General features: G+C 35.5%; 1 long non-coding RNA gene across 1 annotated transcript; it reads left to right on the top strand.

The window, feature by feature from the left end:
* The first annotated feature begins 10,869 nt into the window (after positions 1–10,869).
* Positions 10,870–21,050, top strand: LOC123380268. Its single transcript, XR_006585797.1, has 3 exons — positions 10,870–10,993; positions 17,722–17,810; positions 20,855–21,050. It is a non-coding gene; the product is annotated as an uncharacterized LOC123380268 (long non-coding RNA).
* Positions 21,051–22,715: the final 1,665 nt, after the last annotated feature.

Below are 22,715 nucleotides of genomic sequence, written 5' to 3' on the forward strand. Positions count from 1 at the left end.
ATTTTCACTAGTATTAGCATTATTGTGTGAATCAGATCTGATTACCAGCATGCATAAAGAAGACTTCACAGGATGATACTTTCATCGTGAGCATCTCTGAGAGAAGAAAGAAGGGGATATTGGTGTGCTGTTAACCTTTTCTTATTTTCCCAAACCGACATGGTACTTCAGGTACAAAACGATATGGAATCAAAATATATAAAGCAAAAGTACCAAAATTCATAGCACTAATATCTCTAAAAATATAATTAATAAGGGTGAGTTAGTTGATTCTTATTTAAAGCATCATTGGTAAAAGAATACACACTTTTCTTTGAAAAGCCCATCAAACATTTTACACATTAACAGGAAGGAGGAGGAGGAGGAAGAAAAGAAAGAAAAGGAGAAAAAGAAAAAAATTACATGTATTAATCATTTTCTATGTGCTAGGAACGGTTTTAGGTACAAATTTATCCTCTAAAACCCAAGGAGATAAGCACTGTTCTTATTTTTTTATTGACGTAAGATTAACATACGGTGTTATATTAGTTTCAGGTGTACAATGCAGTGATTCAGCAATTCTGTACACACTGCTCATCATGATAGGCATTCTTTTGATCCCCTTTATGTCACCCTTCCCCTCACTAACCCTGTACCCCATTATGTTGCAGTTAAGGAAACTGGAACCCAGGGGTACGAAGTGAAATGCTCAAGTGAACTTCACAAGTGGAAGTGGTGGGTCAAAGTAAGGTGACTCCAGAATTTGTCTTTTTGACCACCACACTGTTTAGCCTGGACATAAAAATCTAAAAATTAATAACAACATAAAGAAACAAAAAACGCTACGTTTTGGTTTGGATGTTTATGCCCCCACCAATTCATATGCTGAAGCCCTAATCCCTTAATGTGGCTATATTTGGAGATGTGGCCTTTAAGGAGAGAATAAATGAGGTCATAGGGCAGGGCCCTGATCTAATAGAATTAGTGTCTAATAGAATTAGAGCTCCATTGCTCTCTCGTTCTCTTCACATGTACCACATACACCCAAGGAAAAACCATGGGAGCACAAGAGATAAGGTGGCCAGTTGCCACCCAAGGCAAGAACCTTCCAGATACTAATCCCGTTAGCAACTTGACCTTCTATTTCCAATCTCCAGAATGGTAAGAAAATTAATTTCTGTTGTTTAAAGCCACTCAGTCTGTGGTATTTTGTTACGGCAGTCTAAGCAGACTATTACACATCACCACTTGGGTATTTTAAAATTCTTTATAAATAGTCTTTGCATTATGACAAACCAAAACCAAAAGTACAGAACATATTGAAAGTAATATAATTAAAATATGGCTTATAAAAATGTATAAGATACAGCCTGCCTGAATATATATGTTGTTTTGGCAATTGAACATATTTTTCTTTTGGCAATTGCCACCACTCACATATTTTCAGCCAAGAACTTCTGAAGAAATTGACCTCAACTGTAACCCCCGAACTGGGTCCTACTTGATCTGAACCCATCCGTGCTTTGTGTTCTTTTGGCCACAGCAATTGTTTCAAGGATGTGCATATGACTCAGTCAAAAAAACCAAAGACCAAGAAGACTTTTGCTGAAACTCATGAGATAAAAAGCACACATTATTTCCAACAGGACGTGAGTGAAGTGGATGTATACTAGAGTTGGTATGAACATTGCCACCACTGACAGTGTAAGGGAGTTCACATAAAGAAGTGGCCAGAAGAGTAACAAAGAACAGACTAGGTTCTCTCAGAAGACTTTGAGCTCAGTCAGGATCCCCTGAATGCAGCACCACCCTGGGAACTTACCAATTACATAAGCCAAAATTGGACTTTTTGCTTAAAACAGCTTGGGTTGAATTTTCTGTCACATTAAACCTAAAGAGCCCTAACTAATATAAAACTGAAGTTATACTCAGGGAAAATTCTATGACTTTTTGAGAGACTATTATGTCATCACATCTTTCATTCAGGCTTGATTAAAAGTAAAGTAAAAAGGGGTGCCTGGGTGGCTCAGTCAATTAGGCGCCCAAATTCGGCTCAGGTCATGATCTTGTGGTTCCTGAGTTTGAGCCCCTTGTTGGGCTCTGTGCTGACAGCTCAGAGCCTGGAGCCTACTTTGGATTCTGTGTCTCCCTCTCTCTCTGTACCCCCCCCTCAAAAATAAATAAACATTAAAAATGTTTTAAATAAATAAAAAGTAAAGTAAAAAGCAGAGGGAAGGGTTTTTACTGAGAGCATGAGAAATGGTCCGATGTATGCTAGAAAATGCAATTCTCAGAACAAGGATCACCCTTTGGTAAAATGGATGAAAAACCTAAGTGATATTGATATAGTCCCTTTGGTCTTAAAAAATGGATACATACTTTTACTCAGAAGTCTAAACATTATGCCAATTATTATTGCTGAGTAATCATGGGCAATATATACATTCTAAAGATACAACTGAGTATTATTTATGTAATTCTTCACCCACAGATAAAAGGTAATGTGACCTCAAGGCAATAACTATATTTGTATCAAATATATGACCCCAAATCAAACAAGTGGTTTAAAAAAAATTTTTTTTTAACCTGAATGAGACCCCCAAAGCCTTGGTTTCATTACCTAGGGCAATGTTTCATAGCAAGACATGCAAAGAGCTTTAAGAACTTTAACTCAGAAATATAAAACTCTGACATAGGAAATGCTATTTCAGAGCAAGATTTTAGGTGAATATTTTAAGTGTAGACTTTGTAGAAATAACAGTAAGAGATGAGGAAATACATTTCTACTCATCATTCCCTATTTTAACTTTTGATAGGCTACCAAATAGAATAGGCCTTCACTAAGAAATGCTAAATGTTCTTGGAATATTTTTAATGTCTACAGCTCTGTTCATCATATATTCTCTGCATTAGGCATTTGCTAATTTCAGGCTTAAAGACACATGCTTAAAATTATAACAAGATAAACAAGTACCCAAAATAGGTCCATTTGGCATTATTCTTAAATTTATTTTTTAATTTGAAGACCATTTTCAAGATTTCTATCTTCATGTTGCTCTCTCTCTCTTTTTTTTTTTCCTTGCCTCAGGTAATCTCCATGTTAAGCAACTCTGAGCATATAAATTTAACTGAAAAAAGTTTCTTACATTCCCCAAAATTGCTGAAAATTGAAACTGCAGATTTCGATATACATTTGCAAAGAAACTCATTTTTTATTATGAGCTGAAAAAGCTTGTCTCCTGAATGCTTGAGGCCACTCAGTCAACCAGCTTGCATAATTCAAATACTTGGAAACCCACAAATAATCTAAGGCCAAACTCCAACTGCAAAAAATAGCACAGGAAAATCCTTTCTTGCATATTTCCAATACCATATGGTGAATTGCATTTTCTACCGGTAGAGAACATTTTAATTCTGATGAATTTGTAATTTTATCCAACTAATTAGTGGTATATATATATATATATATATATATATATATATATATATATAGCAATGCTGCCCTTTATATCCTGAGGAAAAAAAAATTGTATATCTTCCTACAGTGATTATCACTTTTACTATATGTGTCATTGTTAAAGGAGAGGAATTTGAAGCAGGCATCTAATCAATATTCATGAAATAGGATTTGACAAGGGTGGTGCCAAATCTACTTCAGCCCCTCTTAGAATCAGAATCCACAAGTTGGTGAAATATTTTCTGATTGACATCTTGGTTGCGTGTGGACTCAAATCTGTTTCAAAGTTAGTCCAACTCTGAGAGTTTAAATCTGGGGACAAATCTGGGTGGGAGATGTTTTTCTTTTTTACTTCTGGTCTAATCTGTCAGTTAGTCTGCAAGTTTTAACACATCCTTGGAAAACTAATTTCCAGGATTTCTGCTGATGCCTTTCTGTTCTCTCAGCAAAGCAAGGAAGAGTGCCTACATCATGGAAAGGGCACAATAGACAAGGTGCATCTGGTTAGTTCCTGGTTCAGTCTGCTGAAACAGCAACTAAAATAATCCCAGTCAGTTAATCAGTTAATGGTTCTTCACCAATCTCTGAAAATGCATTGACGTCACTACTGACTAGACAACAAGCTTCCCTTAATAGCCTTTCCTTCCCTGCCTTCTTCTCTGGGGAGAATGGTGGGCAGGGAGAAGGGGCTGCCACTCCCTTAAGGGCAGAGTATCCCCAATCTTTGTACCCTCTCCTTCCTCATCAAAATTTGCTCTCAGGGAAAGATCCATACATATCCCTGTGTTACCTCTTAGCTTTTGAATGGGAATGCCTAGTCTCATGTGAAAGGAATATCAGAAAGTGATGGAGAAATTTCTTCAGGAAAAAGTTGTCCAAGCTCTTCTTGATGTCCTTGTAATCACTTATGGATACAAAATCTACCAAACTGGATTAAGGCTGGCAGCAGCATGTATGTTGTGATATTTACAGTAACATCTATTGAGGACTGAAGTAGTATGCACATAGGGTACACTATATAAGTGCCATTTTAACGATGTTAATCCTCACAGTAATCCTCATTTTATAATGAGGAAATTTGTAGGTGAAGTCTTATCCATAAATTCTATATCTAATATTTGGTCCTTAAAAAATGGGAATGGAGTCTGAGGAACATTTAATACAAATTGAAATGGCTATTGGACTGACACTCAAATACCAGTCATGTACAGTTTTGATGCTACCTTTGCTGTTGTGAAATGGTCCCGTTCCCTTGCAAGAAATAGAGGTGATTTGGGACTTGGCTTATTCCCCAGCCTTCCAGTTTTTTCCCCTCATTGACCTGCAGTAGCTTTCATGTTTGGGTAAGGAAATGAGGGCTCAAAGAATCTAAATGACTTGCCCCAAACTGTGCTGCTGGTAAATGTTTAGGAGTTTATCTGTCCAATTCCAAAGCCTAGTCTGTAACTACTACCCCCAAGTAACCTTGCGTCCCTTCGGGATAATTTATGTGCCATTTCGGATTGAAATAATAGATATTGCCAGACTCTACTGGCTTTTTAAGGTTTGTTTCTTTCTGTTTTATTTTGTTTACTTGTTTCTTCCCAAATGCACTAGTTTGTGTTTTTTTTGTTTTTTTGTTTTTTTGTTTTTGTTTTTTTTTTTTTTACAAAAGTTAATACATGGAGCAAACCTAACCTCCAGTGGAAATATCTGCATAATTGTCCATGCAGCCATCTTTTGCCATCTTTGGTCGGTATTTTGCTGTCTTTTCCCACAGCCTTTTAACAATGTCTGGTACAGCTTTAACAACTGTATCCTTGGCAAGGGACTCATCCAAAGTTTCATTAAAAAAAATTGAAACTGGATGTTTGTTGGCACAGAAGGATAGATTTAAAAAAAAAAAAAGAGCACCCCCACCACTGGTAGACACATCAAATAAAATGAGCTGTAAAAAAGTATAGAGTGGTAGAACCTGTTCCGTGAGGTGAGACTCTTTATGAATAAGACAAACGTAATAACTATAAAGAGCCTCAACACTGATTACTTTCTGTTTCCTCCTGGGATACTCCCAGTGACTCCACAGCCCATTGCCCACAGCAAATGCCCCACTCCTCTCAAACTCCTTCTTGCACTCCCAGGCAACCTCCCGCCCATCTACAGACAACCACCATTTCCACACTGGGCAGGTCAATGAACCACTCTCGCAACTGCCTCAAACTTTACGTGTGTTCATTCACTTCTTATGTGTCTCAGAAAAAAGAATTGTTCTCATATTTACTTAAATTTAGTCTCTCTCTTTGTACTGTTTTATTTTACTCTGTAATGAATGTTTATTGAGTATCTTTTATATGTTCATGCTGACCTGGGTCTCAAGCTACGTAGATATCCTGTGCCTGGCAGAGAAGTGGTTAGGAAAGAAGCTGAGAGTTAAGTCATCTCCTTGGTCTGAAACATTGAATGTGAAAATGTTCTGTAATCTATGAAGTGCAATATTTTTGTAGCATCAGCAGGAGCATTTTTATTCTTTTTTCCATCTTTTCCTGTTCTTTTCCTGTATTTCTTCTTTTTCTTTCTTCTCTTTGCTTTTTTATATTTCATTACAAAAATTGTAAAACATACACAAAAGGAGACAGAATAATATAAAGGAAATTTTAGAACCATCATCACTCAGCTTCAACACTTATCAGCTCACAGCCAATCTTATTTTTTTCTGTACCGTAGACCTAGTTCTCCATTTCCAAATTGTTTTGAAGCATATCCAGAACATCAATCATATAATTTCATTTATGGATAACCCAATGTCTATCTCCAAATGAAAAAAAAAAAAAAACTTAAAATGCTATTACATCGCTATCATTGTTTTAAAAATGACCATCTTGTCATGAAATATTTAGACAGTGATCAAATTTCCCATTGTCTCTTAAATATCTTTTTTTTTTTCACTTGTATGTCTGAATCAGGATCCAAACAAGTTTCACACATTGAAATGTATCCTTTATGTCTCTTTTAAGTTATAGTTTCTGTCCATCCTTTTTCTTCCCCTTTTCTTTATAGTTTACTTTGGAAAAACTTTAGTTTCCATAGTCTGGCTTTTGCTGATTGTATCTACAAGGTATATTTTAATGTGTTCTTCTCTTCTCCACATTTCCCATAAACTGGATAGTTGTATAAAAAGACTTGATTAGATTTCAGGGGTTTTTTTGTTTTTTTGTTTTGTTTTGTTTTGTTTTGCTTTTTGGCAAGACCACTACCTAGAGGATATATATTCTTTAGGAAGCAATTATATTTGGTGTCTCTCTTTATATGATGTTGTAAGCATTGATGATCAATGACTAGATCTACCAAAGGTTACAAAATAGTTTATTATTCCTTTTTATATTTATTAACTGGAGTAGGTCCATGAATAGAAACTTTCCTATCAACAATTATTTGGTATTTATTTGGTTTCCAAGTGTAATGGTTCACTAATTATCAAAATAATTAGTTCTATCCCTAGATAAACCAATGATAACCCAGTAGGGTTGTTTTTGAAGGGATGGGAGTCAGGTTTATTGAGGAATAATTTACATGTAGTAAAGTTCACACCTTTAAACATACAGTTCTATGGGCTTTGACAAATGCATACAGTTATGTAATCACCTCTGTAATGAAAATACAGAACATTTCCGTCATCGAAAAAATTGCTTTATGCCCTATTGTCATCAATACCTTCCCATCTTCAGCATCTGGCAACTACTATTTTTTTTTTTACCATTTATATATTTTTGCCTTTTCTAGAATGTCATATAAATGGAATCATACACTTATGTGTCTGATTTCTTTCATTTAATGGAACTCATTTGAAATCCATCCATGTTGTTGAGTATCAATCTATTTTTTTTTTTCTGAGTAGTATTCCATTCTATGGATGTACCATAGTTTATCCACTCATCAGGGAAGGAACTTGAGTTGTTTCCAGTTTTCCATAAACATTCATATACAGGTTTTTGGATGATTACATATTCTCCTTTCTTTTTGTTAAATACCTAGCTTTGGGATTGCTGGGTTTATGGTAAATACATGCTTGACTTTATAAGAAACTGCCAAACTATTTTCTAATGTGGCTGTGCCGTTTATTATTCATATCAACAGTTTGCAAGAATTCTGCTTACTCAGCATCTTCACCAGCACTATGAATTGTCAGATGTTTTTATTTTATTTTTTCCAGTTTTATACTGGGATGTGTTGGGTTTTTAACTTTTATTTCTCTAATGACTAAGTGTATTGAGCATTATTTAAAAAAAAATTTTTTTTAACGTTTATTTATTTTTGAGACAGACAGAGACACAGCATGAACGGGGGAGGGTCAGAGAGAGAGGGAGACACAGAATCGGAAGCAGGCTCCAGGCTCTGAGCCATCAGCCCAGAGCCCGACGCGGGGCTCGAACTCGCGGACCGCTAGATCGTGACCTGAGCTGAAGGCGGACTCTCAACCGACTGAGCCACCCAGGCACCCCTATTTTTAATGTGCTTATTAACCATATGTGTGTTTTTTTTTTTTTTTTTTTTTGGTGAAATGACTGTTCAGAGACTTGTCCATTTTTTTTATTGTGTTTTGTTGTTGGTGGTGGTTCATTTTCAATAAGAAATGAGTTGTGCAAATATTGTCTCCTAACCTGGGATTTGCCTTTTTACTCTCTTAGCAATATCTTTTGATGAATAGATTTTTCACCTTTGATGAAGGCTATTTTTTTTTCTTTTATGGATCATGCTTTTATTTATGTATCTAATAAATCTTTATTTTAGGTACACAGAGATTTTCTCCTGTTTTCCTTCTATGAAGTTTATAGTTTTAAAGTTCTACATCTAGGTCTGTGCTACCTGGTCTTTTGTGGTAATTTTTAATATGGTATGCGATAAAGGTCAAGGTTCATTTTTTGAATATGGTTGTCTAATTTTTCCAGCACCATTTGTTGAGAGTTTAATGGTACATTTGTTTCATTCTCTTCAATTGTGATTATGATCTTATTCCATAGATTAACTTATATCTACTTTATATTTACTACTTTGTAATTATTATTCAATAGCTTAAGAGAGTTACAACAAAACTCCTCAAGAGATTTATCTATATTTCCTGTCGCCATCTCCTCTTTTATTATTGTTTCCTAAACATACAATAGTCAACTAATATAAATGGTTATTGAAAATAGCCTCCACCTCTCTGATGATGTTGCATTCCTTAAACGTACATCACATATAGTGTACATTAAATATGTGTATAGCCCCATAGAGTGTTTTACACAATATTCAGAAAAACACTGGCACATAAAATAGTGAAATAATACATGAAAAATTACAGCTTAACAAAGTTATTATCATGAAAATATAATAAAATATAAGTGTTGGGATTTCAGTTGATGGAGTTCAAAAGTATGGGGACTTTTTTTTTTACATTTAAGATGCAAAGTTCCTTTTAAGTCAGAATTTTACTAGGAGAAAAATAACTTTCCGTGTAAGTATATTCAAAGTAAAAATATTGAAAACAATTATAAGTAAATGATCTATCTGGTTAGGCATTGCATTTCACTTCTGTCACTTGATAATAGATATTCTCATTTCTCAAAGAAAATCTGTCAAAATATTTTTTTTTAATTTCTCAAAAGCATTTCTTGCCCAGCTTTATTTCAAAACTAAGTTCCTACAATAAAGTCTCTGGCCCAGCATGAACTCAATGACTAATCAATTCTTGTTATTTTTTGGATTAAATGTGAACACCTGAGAGCACCTATTCTGAGAACCTCCAATATAACAAGGTAAAATTGGATATCTTACACTCATTTTTACTTATTATAAGCAAATTTGTAAATGTGTATTATTATCAATTTCAAAGACTTCTTACTCTTCAATACAATCCTTACCTACTATCGGCCATGAAACTTAGAAAGTTTTTATCAGAGTTTTGTGAGGAAATAATACAAAAGCAGAAGTGGTTCGCATGGTATAACTTTTAAATAATGGTCTCTGGGGGTGCCTGGGTGGTTTGGTCAGTTGAGGGTCAGACTTTTGATTTCAGCTCAGGTCATGATCCCAGGATTGTGAGATCAAACCCTGGGTTGGGCTCTGCACTGAGCATGGAGCCTGCTTAAGATTCTCTCTCTCTCTCTTCCTCTACCCCTCTCTCCTATACATGACTTCTGTCTCTCAAAATTAAAAATAAATAAGATAGATAGATAGATAGATAGAGATAGATAGATAGAGATAGATAGATAGATATCTCTGGATATGACTGGATAAGATTTGTTACTCTACAGCAAGTACTATACATTTCTCTGCAGTTTGTTAAACTCAAATAACTGTTGTATTTTCCTAGTCAAATATCCACATATAGTTCATGTCATAGGTCCTTAGATATATTGTTAATAGTTTTATGAGTGTACATCACTTAAATGTGATAAAGGCTATCTGATAAGCCATCTGAAAAAAACAAAAAAAGAAAGAAAATTTTATACAAGTAAGTATATATTTTAGTGTCTTTGAGTATTTTTCAATCATATTTGAAGAGTACTGCCCCTAAATGCCTTTCTACAATAGATGGTTATTTCTAAAATAGTTCTTCATTTATATAATTCATTTCAAAATGACACAAATATAATTTCCATAAATTAAACTCTCAACTGTACCATTTAGCAGTGTTTAAACTAAAACACTTAATTTTATTGCTATAATTTCATTGTCACCAAACAAAATCAGAACATTGTAGAGATCAATGTACCAGACATAAAAGTAACATTAGAGATTATTGCAATCTCATTAGGCTTAGAAAATGGACCCCAAGCATAGAAAAACATACAGGAAGAAAAGGTAATAATATATGGTAGACCTTAAGATAGCCATCATTTCTAGAGAGGAATCTTGAGGAAATAACTCTCTTGTTAACAAATATTCACATTTTTAAGTTGTATTTCCCTAAGCTCTGAATCCATACTATAGAAATCCCTGGAGAACTCAATTGCATCTTGACTACCCAGACAAGGGCATTATTTGTCTATGGAGAATTCAACTAACCAGAGAGGAGGGTGGGGAAGAACAAAAGAAAATTCAAAAGCAGCAGTCTCACAATGAAAATTCTCTAGAGGCTATAAATCCCTCAATAAATACATAATAAATAAATTTATTTGGATATATAAGACAGCTGCCAAGTAAGATTTGTCCTTTGTGTATCTTATAATATCTAAACACTCCTGCAATGGAAATAACAGAAATACATTTGTATATCAATGTAGACTTCACAGAATACCTTTCTTTTACTTAATTTAATCTTCACATTGTCCTTGAAACATGGGCACTATCTATTATTACAGAGTATTCCAACTTTGGAGATGAGAAAAGTGGATGATAGAGTTTAAGTGTAAGGGGATGAGCTGGAGAAAGACACAGAGACAGAGAGAGATAAAGATAGAGTGGGTGGGGGATAGACCCAGGTGAAGTTAATTTAAAGCTGTTTTTTTTTTTGGAGAGTGATAATGTGAAGAGAATGCTAATTTTTTTTCTCTCCTAGGCTATATGCTGATTATATAGGCATATCTTCCAAGAAATGTAAGTTTTCCTTCAGTTGATAAGTATAATAGCCTCAACTATGTTCCCAACTCATCAACTTTATTCTGTTCATTATACTGCTCTTATTACCAATTCTATTTTAATTTTACGTTGGGTGGTATTCTTTCAAGTGGGTGGGGTTGATAGAAAAACAAGCTGAGCTATAAGGAAAACACTGCGCTATAACTTCTTGGCCTCAAAAATATTACAGGCTACACACAGAAATTTGGCTTTAATGGTTAAATTTGAAAATGATATTTGGTTTGAATTAGAAATCAATATCTTGTATTGAGTAGCTTTATACTGTAATTTTTTAAAAGCAGTACTAGGTTACTTTGCTTCTGAAATTTAGCCTCTAAATATTTAATCCTCAGGTTTTTGGGGTAACTCAGACCCCAAATACCTGTCTAATATCAAAAATGGTCACCCCCACAATCAACCAGACACATAAGATGGAGGATTTGACAGCTATTGAAACAGGCAACTATTGTCTCAGGCAACGGGACACTATGCAATCAGTGTCACTGCTGTGGGAAACAGATCAGATGACACAAGTTGTTATCCTTCTTAAGGACCAGTAGATCTTTGGAACAATTCTACTCACTTCTCCTTGACACTAATATACATCAAATCTTGCCTAGAAGATGAAATACATGTTTGCTTTGTCTCTGCTGTGTGAATATTTGTCTCTGTGTAAAGACACACTCATTTGTATGGTGAAAATTCTTTGAACCTTTACTTCCAGATAAGAAAACAAGTTGCTAGCCAGTTTAATACAGCTAGTGTCAGGAAACCAGGTATTATGGAAATTTCAATGGAGACAAGAGTAATCAGGAAATTACTGCATATTTATAAATGGAGGGAGGAAGGGAATACTGATATGATAACTGGATTATAGAGTTATTCTTATGTGATAACTGCATATGGTAGTGTATTATGTGGCAATCCTGCTCACGGAAATTTAAGTATAAACTCTCTATGCTGCGAAAGAAAACAGGATCACACCTGAATAGTGAGGTCATACCCTGAGCCAGCATCCTGAAAATGAGGCATTTCTCTCAGGAGGAACCCAGACTTGAAAGGGAAGACCCAGTTAAAGAGAATAGCCTTGTTTTTCTCTTAGCTTTGACTGAGAAGCTGCCAAGACATTTTGAAAGGAGTTCCTGAGTAATAAATATAATGTTGTCCTCCAAAAGTTGGAATTAGTAAGTCCAACCTTTGATCAAAACAGAGTCCCCTAGTCATGACTAAAGAGATGCTTTCCTAGTCACTCAATATTCCTAGAGCATCTACTTAAAGGAGTTAGTACAGCTGTCAATGAGAGAATTTGAGAGCATGGATGGTAAAACAATTTTTTTTTTGATGTGGAAAGAGAAAAGATAAAACCTAGTTGCTCTTTTCTGCCATACTCCAAAGTGTCTTTAATTTATCTCTAGTGTTTTCATAGAAGATATTTCATTCATGCATTCAATTTGCATGCATGTCTCTTTTCCTTATCAGACCATAAGCTTCTAGAGGGCAGCTATGCACATTTCCTGACACAGGACCTGGCATTTGGAAGACTCTCAGTAGCTGTTAGTGAATGAATAAACAGTACCTGAAATTAAACCATCTTTCCCTCTATTGGGGATGAAATCAAATCACATATTTTCAAACTACTGGTTATTTGCATTACTGCCACTGTGTTAAGATAGAAAATAAATGCTGTTGGGGTATAAGATTAATAATTAGGGATATGATATTATAAAGAGAACTAATAACTCCCCTGTTTGTTGAAACTCCCTTAGAAGTTGGGTATCCCAGTTAGGCCTTAAAATATTCCTTCAGATACCACTATCTATCTTATTTTTCACTATTATGGGCCAACTTGAAACCACATGTGCATGAGTAGTCACTACTCTCCAAACACCAAACATCTTCCGAAACAAGATGTGGATCTGTTGTAGACAGAAAGAACTGAAATGGTTAGAGATGTTGGAATCTCCACCATTGTCCTGTGGGTAATTAATTATGTAATATTACGGGCAACAACAGCAATTGAGAGGAGACTTGGAATGTTATTAAATTTTGGAGCTCATAAAACATTTGGGAAAACTTTTCTACAATTCTCTCTTTGTATGAAGAAAGAAAGGGATCAGAAGTTCACAGAGAGCTTCTAGTCACATTCTTAAATAAGGATGAGAAGAGAATGTGAAAGACACTAGTGTAAGGTAAACATTGTGTTAGGCCCTCCCAGTAGCAGAAAATGAATACACGTTTTATATCTGAATAGCACTTTACAGCTTAACGAGTTCTAGGACATTTAAGTTCATGTATAATCTGAAAAGGCATAAACCCCAATTGATAAATGAGAAAACAGGTTAAAAGAAGGTAACTGAAGCTAAGTGATTGCCCAAGTGGCAGACTGGGACCAGAACCCAGCTTTTTTAATTCTAAAGTCTAAGTATATGTGAAACACACACACAGAGCCTTTATCTTTCATGGAAAATTTTAATGACTAGTGCAGCCTGTCTAGAGTTTTGTGTTAAAAAGGACCTGAAACCAAGCCCTGACTCATTGGAAAAGACTGCTATGGTTGATTATTAATGTCTGCCCTGGACAAAAAAATAAAGAGTGGTGGAATGTCAACTATTCCCGCACTATTTTCCCATGTTGAGGTCCCAAATAAGCATGTCCTCCACAATAGTGACACTGATTATAGGATCATTGATCAATGGAAGACAAGGATTGCTTCCACTTGCAAGGAATTAGAGCAAATTGCAGGTGCTCTCTCCTACCCTAATAGACCAGATAAGACTTCATTGACTAGATTTTTCTCAAAGCCATATTCCTAGATGACCAGAGAAAGAGTTATTTCCAGGAAGTAGATTACACCCTGGAAGACTTTGCGTCTTCCTTAGACAAAACATGCTATCTGTATCTAACTGAAATTAAAAGAAATCTTGCATCCAATTTATAGTTTAAAATATTTGCATAATTCCAATGAGTTTAAGAACAGTGAAATTTAAAGAGTATTTTATATACATCACTTCCACCTAAATAAAGTACCTTTATTTTTGCCCTTCATAACAATGGAAAGATTTGCCGTTAGAATGAGGATTCTTCCCAACATGAGACGAATAAGGAATAAGGAATAATAAGGAATGCCTTCAGGAATAAGATATTTGTTTCTTTTAGGAGGCCAGTTAAGTGGGCTTGATCAACATATTAAAAAGACTGTAATTTTCATATTACTATACTTATTTACTGTACTATATAAAGAAGGCATTGTAGCGATGTAATAAGGCAATTGTTATCTAAATGTGTAGAAAAAATTTGTGCTTTAAGATGTTACATGAACTGCTAATGGTCTTAGGGCCACTTGTTTCATATTAAACTCTTTTCATGTGCTTTTGTCCCTGTCGCTAAATGATCTTGCTACCCATTACCTTTCTTCTGGCCGAAGAGGCAAAGGCACAGAGAGCTTTCAGTGCCCAGTGCATTTCAAATCTATTTTCATTTTCAGTGGCCAACTCTGTGTGGAAAAGTGTAATTTAAATTCAATTTTAGGGTGATTTTAATAGAAGATTTGCATAATAACAATTCTTGTTTCTCGTAATTCAAATCTGCTTATTCCAAATAGGCTTCTCCTTGGGCACACTTCTGCCATGCTTCAAATGCTAATGCATTTGGCTTACCTCAAATGAGTGTAAGGAAGCAAAAAGGAGCAAAGCCTGTGGGAAGAAGGCTGAGATGGGATTTCATGAAGCTATTAATTAACAATACTGGAAGACCTTGAATTTTCACAGAATGACACATTGCTAAAACAAGCACACCTGTTATCTAATCCTTCCCTTCTAGTCTCCATTGGGCAACATCAGAGTCAGACAAGCTCCCTCAGGCAATATATCTACATTTGAAGGGGCTGATGTCATCGACAAATTTTATCTTAAAATGTAAAAGCAAAACTGAAGTTAAAAGAGCCTTTTCTCATTCTCAGCTATCAGACCTACAATTACTACTGCTTGTTCTTAAGTCTTCTTATCTCATTTCTAATGGTTGAGTGTTTGGATTTTTTTTCAAAATGTATTTTGCCTATATTTAAAAATATCTCTTCTCTTCCATAAATCCTTTGTGTAAATTATTCCAGGAAGTAAAGCAGGATAAATGCTCACATGCTCAAAAATATTTACTCCCCATTTACTGCAAAGAAAAAAAAAATTAAGAAATATAATCACATACTGTGGTTGTTACCATAGCAAGAAATGTAGCTTCATACATTGACTTTTATATCATCACTATTTATATTTGATATAAAGCTTTTCTTTTTTTTTCTCATTCTGTGGGTGTATAAGGTGTGTATCATTTATAGCTCTTAGTCGTCCATTAAGATATATTTAGCTAATCAATTTGTACCTTTAGTTCATATTTCTTTTCTGTTTCCAGATATTCTGCCTACATAAATTTAAATGGATGATTTTTAAAGAGACTTACACCTTCAAAGTGGCAGCTAGTACAGAAAAGGGATTCTGTCACAATAACTTTTTCCTATAATAGTCTTCTAACTTGATGGCTTAACTGGGGTTTTTCACCTCTCCAAAACCTTTTTCATGCTGCTGCCAAAGTTAACTTTCTAAAATAAATGTTCCGATCCTCCAGTACTCACATCAAACCTTCAGTGTATCACCACTGCTTTCAAGATTTCATATGGCGCTGACTCTCCAAGATTTAACAATGGACTCATTACCCATTTTCAAAAGCAAACTTCAACCTCCATTTACTTACTTATAGTGGCCCTTTAAGTTAGTACCTCCCTACCACCATTTATTCATTACTTATTGGAATACAATGTTACCTTAATAAACTAACTTCTACATGGTCTCCTCCTTGGAAGCCTTCCACAATGAAATAATCACAAATATTTCTACCTTTATGTTTCTAGAACATGTTGTTTTCACCATTTATTTAGCATGTATATCCTTCTGCCTTGAATCAAAAGTAACTGCCTCTTTTTTAACTTATCTCATTAGATTATATGTTCCTTCAGAGACAGACTTAAGGTTTATCCTAATCTCCTCCCTACCACCAACATCCAACATAAATAAATGCTTTATAAATCTACATTGAGTTGAATTTAATTTCTAAAACTCATGAACATAAACAAGTAGTTTCAGTACTATTTAGCTTTCATTCTCTGTAGCAGCTTTTATGATTATCTTTCCCTAGTTCAGTGACACTTCATTCAATTTTTTCCCGACCTTTTGGCCTATGGTCTAGGAATCTGGTCTCCAGTGTGTTATACTTTCACCTGATCAATTTGGTGCCTATAATAATTTAATTAGATTATTGATTATTCACTGGTCTCTTGTTTTTATGCAGGTAATAGCCGGTTCTGTTTATATGTGTTTCAGTACTGCTTCTACAGCAAACATTCCAAAATCATTAAGAAAGAAAAATGTAATCTAAAGCAAAATGGCTTTCTTGCCTTTATTAAAGTATATTTTATTCCATTGGTAATTTACTTTCAAAATGAGGCTGATCAGTGCACATTACTCTTAGTATCCTTTAAATATGCCCACTCAATATGTCCCTCAATTTTATACTCACAGCCCATGTCCCAGTAGTCTTTGCCTGCTAAAGGATAAAAAAGGAAGAAGAAAGAAAAGGAAAAGGAAAATCCAGGACGTATATTGATTTAAAAAGGCTTATGGGGTGCCTGGGTGGCTCAGTTGGTTGAGCATCCGACTTCGGCTCAGGTCATGATCTCACAGTTTGTGGGTTCGAGCGCCGCATCAGGCTCTGTGCTGACAGCTTGCTCAGAGCCTGCAGCCTGCTTCAGATTCTGTGTCTCCTTCTCTCTCTCCACCCCTCCCCCACTTATGCTCTGTCTCTGTCTCTCAAAAATAAATAAATGTTAAAAAAATTTTTAATAAAAATTAAAAAAAAGGCTTATATATGCAATGTGCCAATATACAAACAAAAGAGAAGACTCTACAAAGAGACAGCACTTGTAACATTAGGCAACTTGCCCACTGAAAACCACTCCTAATTAGCATTATTACCCCCGAAGAAAATGGCACACTACCTTGTATGTAGGCGCTCTGCCATCTAACAGATGGATCTGCACATGCGATGCCAAGAAACCACATATGAACATCAAACATGGCTCCTAACCATGTTATTTTCAGCTTATAGTATTTAAATGACTGTTGTCCTGCAATGCTCTGCTTGTAGTCAAGAAGAGCAAATACAGCAATTACATCCACAGCAACTGTCCAGGATCAAACAAAAGGGGGTTATCATTTCAACATATCGTTGGGGTGTTTCTCTGATTTTTAGGACATGAAAGGGCATAAAGTTTTGTTGCTCTGCTAACAAGTACAGAGACTCCAGGAAGCATATAAGTATAGAGAGAGATACATATTAGCCAGTAGACTAAAGTTATCATTTTAAAGGATGATGAGAAATTTTGTTTCCGAAAAAAGTTTCTACTTAAATCATGGCTACCTAAGAAGTTTTCTTGAGTAGCACTCTGTATCACTCAAATTCAAAAAGATTGATTTCCAGTAGCACGTAAAAGTTTAAATTAAATTTTGACGATCAGAATATATTTCAATTTTTCAAGAAAAATATGTCGTATGTTAGCTACATAGCCAACTATGTTTCTCACATCGTAAATTTATAACCCAATATGTAAAGCATAAAATTAAAGTCAATTAACATTAATGAAGCACCTATTGTGTTCGCAGCATTATGCTGAGCTCTGAGAGGAATGCAGGGAAAGGACAACAGGCCTACCATCTTAGGACTTTTCATGCAATTGTGAAGGACATAGAAGGTAAGCTATATTTAAAATTTTATGATTGTTTACTGAAAAAAGTTATACCCAGTTCAAGGTATCAGTAGAGATCTTTGAAGGAGATAAAATTAAAAGAGCTAAGAAAAATGAGTAATAGTTTGAATTTGCAATCAGTTGAATATGGTATGCAGTGTTATCTAACTTTTGTGGGGCAGATTGACTGTCAGGAGCTCTGATAATCTGTAGGTAATTTGGATGGCTTCTCCACAGCTTCTGTATTTTGTATCCCTTTGAAATATTCCAATAATTGCTTAAGTAATTAATAATCTTCTTTAGTGGATTCCTGGCAAAGATACCATTGGTCAAGCCTACCGTCCCTGCCTCTAACTGCAGGGATGCCCAGGAAATCCTGTCTGCCAAGGGGAACCTGACCAAAGAGAAGGCTAACCCATGAGACCACCTATCCTAGTTTCCTAAGCAAAGATATGTGAGGGATTTCCAGGGCCACTTCCAACAGAACCACCTTACTCATCTTGCCTTCTTAATTTTCCAGAATCATTTACTTCTCACCATTCCCAAGGAAAATGAACTTCCATTTTCCCTTTAGCTCAACAGACTCCAGTCTTGGAAGTTAAAATGTTAAATGTATTAATTTTTCCACACTATCTAATTTTCTGCTGCTGGGCTTTTTCCCTACTTCAGTTCCATTCACAATCAGAGCCATTCTTGACCACATGTCTCAGAACCATCAATCATTCCACCAGTTCTTCCCAGTCCTAACTTTTCCTGATTTCTTGATTTCATGAACTTCTGCCCTAGAAAGGAACTGGTTGACCCTTATCAATGGATATATAAGCTTTAATGATCCAATTTGCTTTGATAATCAGAATGTCTTTAAATGTAAATATCCCTTGTGTAGGAAGGAGAGAATGGAATGGATTAAAATACAGTCTCTTCCCCAAATGCCAAGGCTGCTGAATTAACCTGCCAGCTCTCTAGAAAAATTTAAAAATAACTGCACCTGGGTGGCTCAGTCAATTGAGTGTCTGACTCTTGATTCAAGCTCAGATCATAATCCCAGAGTAATGGGATTCAGCCCCGTATCAGGCTCCATGCTGAGCCTACTTTGGATTCTCTTTCTCCCTCAGCCCCTCTCCTCTGCTCTCCTTCTCTCTCTCTCTCTTTCCCTCTGCCCCTCTCCCCCACTTATGCTCTCTCTCTCTCTATTAAAATAACAATAATAAAATAAATAAAATTAAAAGATAAAAACAACTGCTCAGCAGACTAACATATCTTATGTTTGACTAATAGGAAATGTTAAACAAAATGTATGACTCACAATAGAAACTCAGTAAACATTTAGACAATTATTAACTGAATTCCTTTTGTTTCATATTCTTATTGTAGCCCTGCATAAACAGGTTGCCTAGTAACCACTCAATGAAGCTATCCCTAATCCTAAGGTAGAATTATTATTTATAAATAGCAATTTATAAATTATATTTTATAAATTTAGCATTTATATATTATTTGCATAGTACTCAACTTTTAACCTTCTGTCAGAAATAACAAGTCATGTGCAAACATTAGACACTGAAAGCAGGTTCATTCTTTGAAACTAGACCACTTTCTTACATCATACACAAAAAGAAACTCAAAAGGGATGAAAGACCTAAATGTGAGACCGGAAACCATCAAAACCCCAGAGGAGAAAGCAAACAACAACCTCTTTGACCTCAGCTGCAGCAATTTCCTGCTCAAGAGAATTAAAAGCAAAAATGAACTATTGGGACTTCATCAAGATAAAAAGCTTCTGCACTGCAAAGGAAACAATCAAAAACTAAAAGGTAACTGACGGAATGGGAAAAGATATTTGCAAATGATATATTGGGTTAAGGGTTAGTATCCAAAATCTATAAAGAGCTTACCAAACTCAACATCCGAAAAATAATCCAGTGAAGAAATACGCAGAAGACACGAATAGACACTTTTCCAATGAAGACACCAGATGGCCAACAGACACATGAAAATGTGCTCAATGTCACTCATCGTGAGGAAAATACAAGTCAAAACCACCCTGAGATATCACCTCACAAGGGGCAGAGTGGATACAATTGACAACTAAGGAACCATCAGATGCTGACGAGGATGTAGAGAAATGGGAACCCTCTTGCACTGTTGGTGGGAATACAAACTGGTGCAGCCGCCAGTGTGGAGGTTCCTCAAAAACTTAAAAATAGAACTACCCTATGACCCAGCAATAGCACTACTAAGAATTTATCCAAAGGATACAGGAGTGCTGATTCATAGTGGCACATGTACCCCAATGTTTATAGCAGCACTTTCAACAATAGCCAAATTATGGAAAGAGCCTAAATGTCCATCAACTGATGAATGGATAAAGAAGATGTGGTTTATATATACAATGGAATACTACTTGACAATGAGAAAGAATGAAATCATGCCATTTACAGCAACGTGGATGGAACTGGAAGGTATTATGCTGAGTGAAATAAGTCAGTCAGAGAAAGACAGATATCATGTTTTCACTCATATGTGGAAGTTGAGAAACTTAACAGAAGACCATGGGGGAAGGGAAGGGGAAAAAATAGTTACAAACAGAGAGGGAGGGAGGAAAACCATAAGAGATTAAATACAGAGAACAAACTGAGGGTTGATGGGGGAGGGGGATGTGGGAGAGAAGAAAGTGGGTGATGGGCATTGAGGAGGGCACTTGTTGGGATGAGCACTGGGTGTTGTATGTAAGTGATGAACCACAGGCATCTACCCCCAAAACCAAGAGCACACTGTATACATTGTATATTAGCCCTTTGACATTAAATTATAAAAAATAAAATAAATAAAATAAAATAAAATAAAATAAAATAAAATAAAAAACATAAGGTAAAAAAAAGGAAAAAATAAATAAATGAAAGCAGGTTCATTCTTTATTTATTCAACAAACATTAGACACTTCATCAGTCAAGATTGGTAAGGTTATGCTACAATAATAAAAAGCTTGAAATTTAATGGCTTAAAACACTAAAATATATCTTTTTACTTATACTGTATGTCTTTTGCAGGTTTATAAGAAGGCTCTGCTCACAGTGGTCACTCATTGATTCAGTATGGTGGAAATTTAATCTCATTTTATTCTTCCATGATCACAAATTCAAGGTAAAGAGAATTTTGAGCTAAATACTGGTTCTAAAGTCTGTTTCGTGGAATAACACATGTCATCTGCCAAAATGTTATTGAATAAAGTTAATCACGTATCTACTCTTGGTTTAAATAGGCAAAAACATATAATCCTCCCACATTTTGAGGCATCATGGGAGACAAATCAGGATATACAGTGAATGGCAATACAGTATTTCACAAGCATTGAGTAAATGTCAGGTTTGGTGCACTAAGATACAAGATGAGAAAGATGAGCTTGAGCCCTGGTTAAATCTATTATCTATTAACCTCCTTAGGGTTGGCAACTATTACTTTTCTTTTTGTGTCCTCCCTACATTAAAAAATATGTGTTCAATCTATGATTGTGGATAATGATGATGATAACTATGTTTACTCCTTAGAAGTAAGAACAAAATAGGGGCGCCTGGGTGGCGCAGTCGGTTAAGTGTCCGACTTCAGCCAGGTCACGATCTCGCGGTCCGTGAGTTCGAGCCCCGCGTCAGGCTCTGGGCTGATGGCTCGGAGCCTGGAGCCTGTTTCCGATTCTGTGTCTCCCTCTCTCTCTGCCCCTCCCCTGTTCATGCTCTGTCTCTCTCTGTCCCAAAAATAAATAAAAAACATTGAAAAAAAATTAAAAAAAAAAGAAGTAAGGACAAAATAAATAATGATCTTTGACAATAAAGTTGAATAAACACTTTGGATGACTGAGGCCTGAATGTAGAGCCTATACAGAGTTTCCCTATTCACTTTATTCCATCAAGACCCACTGTGAGCAGTTACGCAGGAGACAAATTGCCCTTTTAATTGACTATGCCGTACCTCTAAGCCCCCCTGTTGTCTTCATCCTTTCTGCCATTCTTGCTAAAACTCTTAACATGTCTGGAAGCCTATAAGAAAAAAATCTCAGTTACCTGCCATCTTGCCTCTGAAGATTGCTACTAGAGCCCAAAGAACTGGCAAATAGATATAAATATGTCTCATAAAGTGCTACATTAATGTAAGAATGACTGCTATTATAAATCCAAAGAAATGTGCCTCTAGTGAGGTCCGTGGGGATAGAAGAGGATATAAAGGAGACAAAACTTAGGGGAGCTCTGGTCTGATAGCTATAGAAGTAAATATCTAGTCCATTTTTTCTTAGGCATTAGGTGTAATTAAAAAAAAAATTTTTTACTCATTTTTTTTTGTTTGTTTTAAAGTGTATGCTCCAATCTTCTTTTGGTTATGTTCTTTTAATAAGAGTTTCTGCTTCGTTCTAGCTGAAAGAAGGGTCTATAAATTTATGTTGGGACTACAACCAGGTGGAGCAGCAAATTTGGGCTTAGGCAGAACTGTTCATTAGGAAGCCAACCTTGGCTGAAGACATGATATAGTGGGGCCGCTAACGGATTTGAGTCAAACTGACACACTTTTGAATACAGACTCTATTGCTCATTTCCAGATTTCTCACTGAACGTCAGATCTTTTTCTAAAACAGACATAATATCACTCACCTCATAATATTATCATAGGATTAAAGGGAAAAAAAGATATTGCAATACCATAGGAAAAATGCCTAACAGAGATTCTCCCTCTGTCCTCTGGTGATCCATATGTATCCTTCTTTCTGCTAGGTTTTCCTCCTTAGAATATGTGGTATATTCCATCTTTATCTACAGTTTCTAATTTTATATGAAATATAAAAGTTATGACTGTCTCAGGAAATGTTTTAGTGAGTCTATAAACAGTAACACTAAATTATAACTAAGTAGACTTAAGATATTA

This window comes from Felis catus, chromosome D1 (assembly GCF_018350175.1).
Source record: "Felis catus isolate Fca126 chromosome D1, F.catus_Fca126_mat1.0, whole genome shotgun sequence".
Lineage (NCBI taxonomy): Eukaryota > Metazoa > Chordata > Mammalia > Carnivora > Felidae > Felis > Felis catus.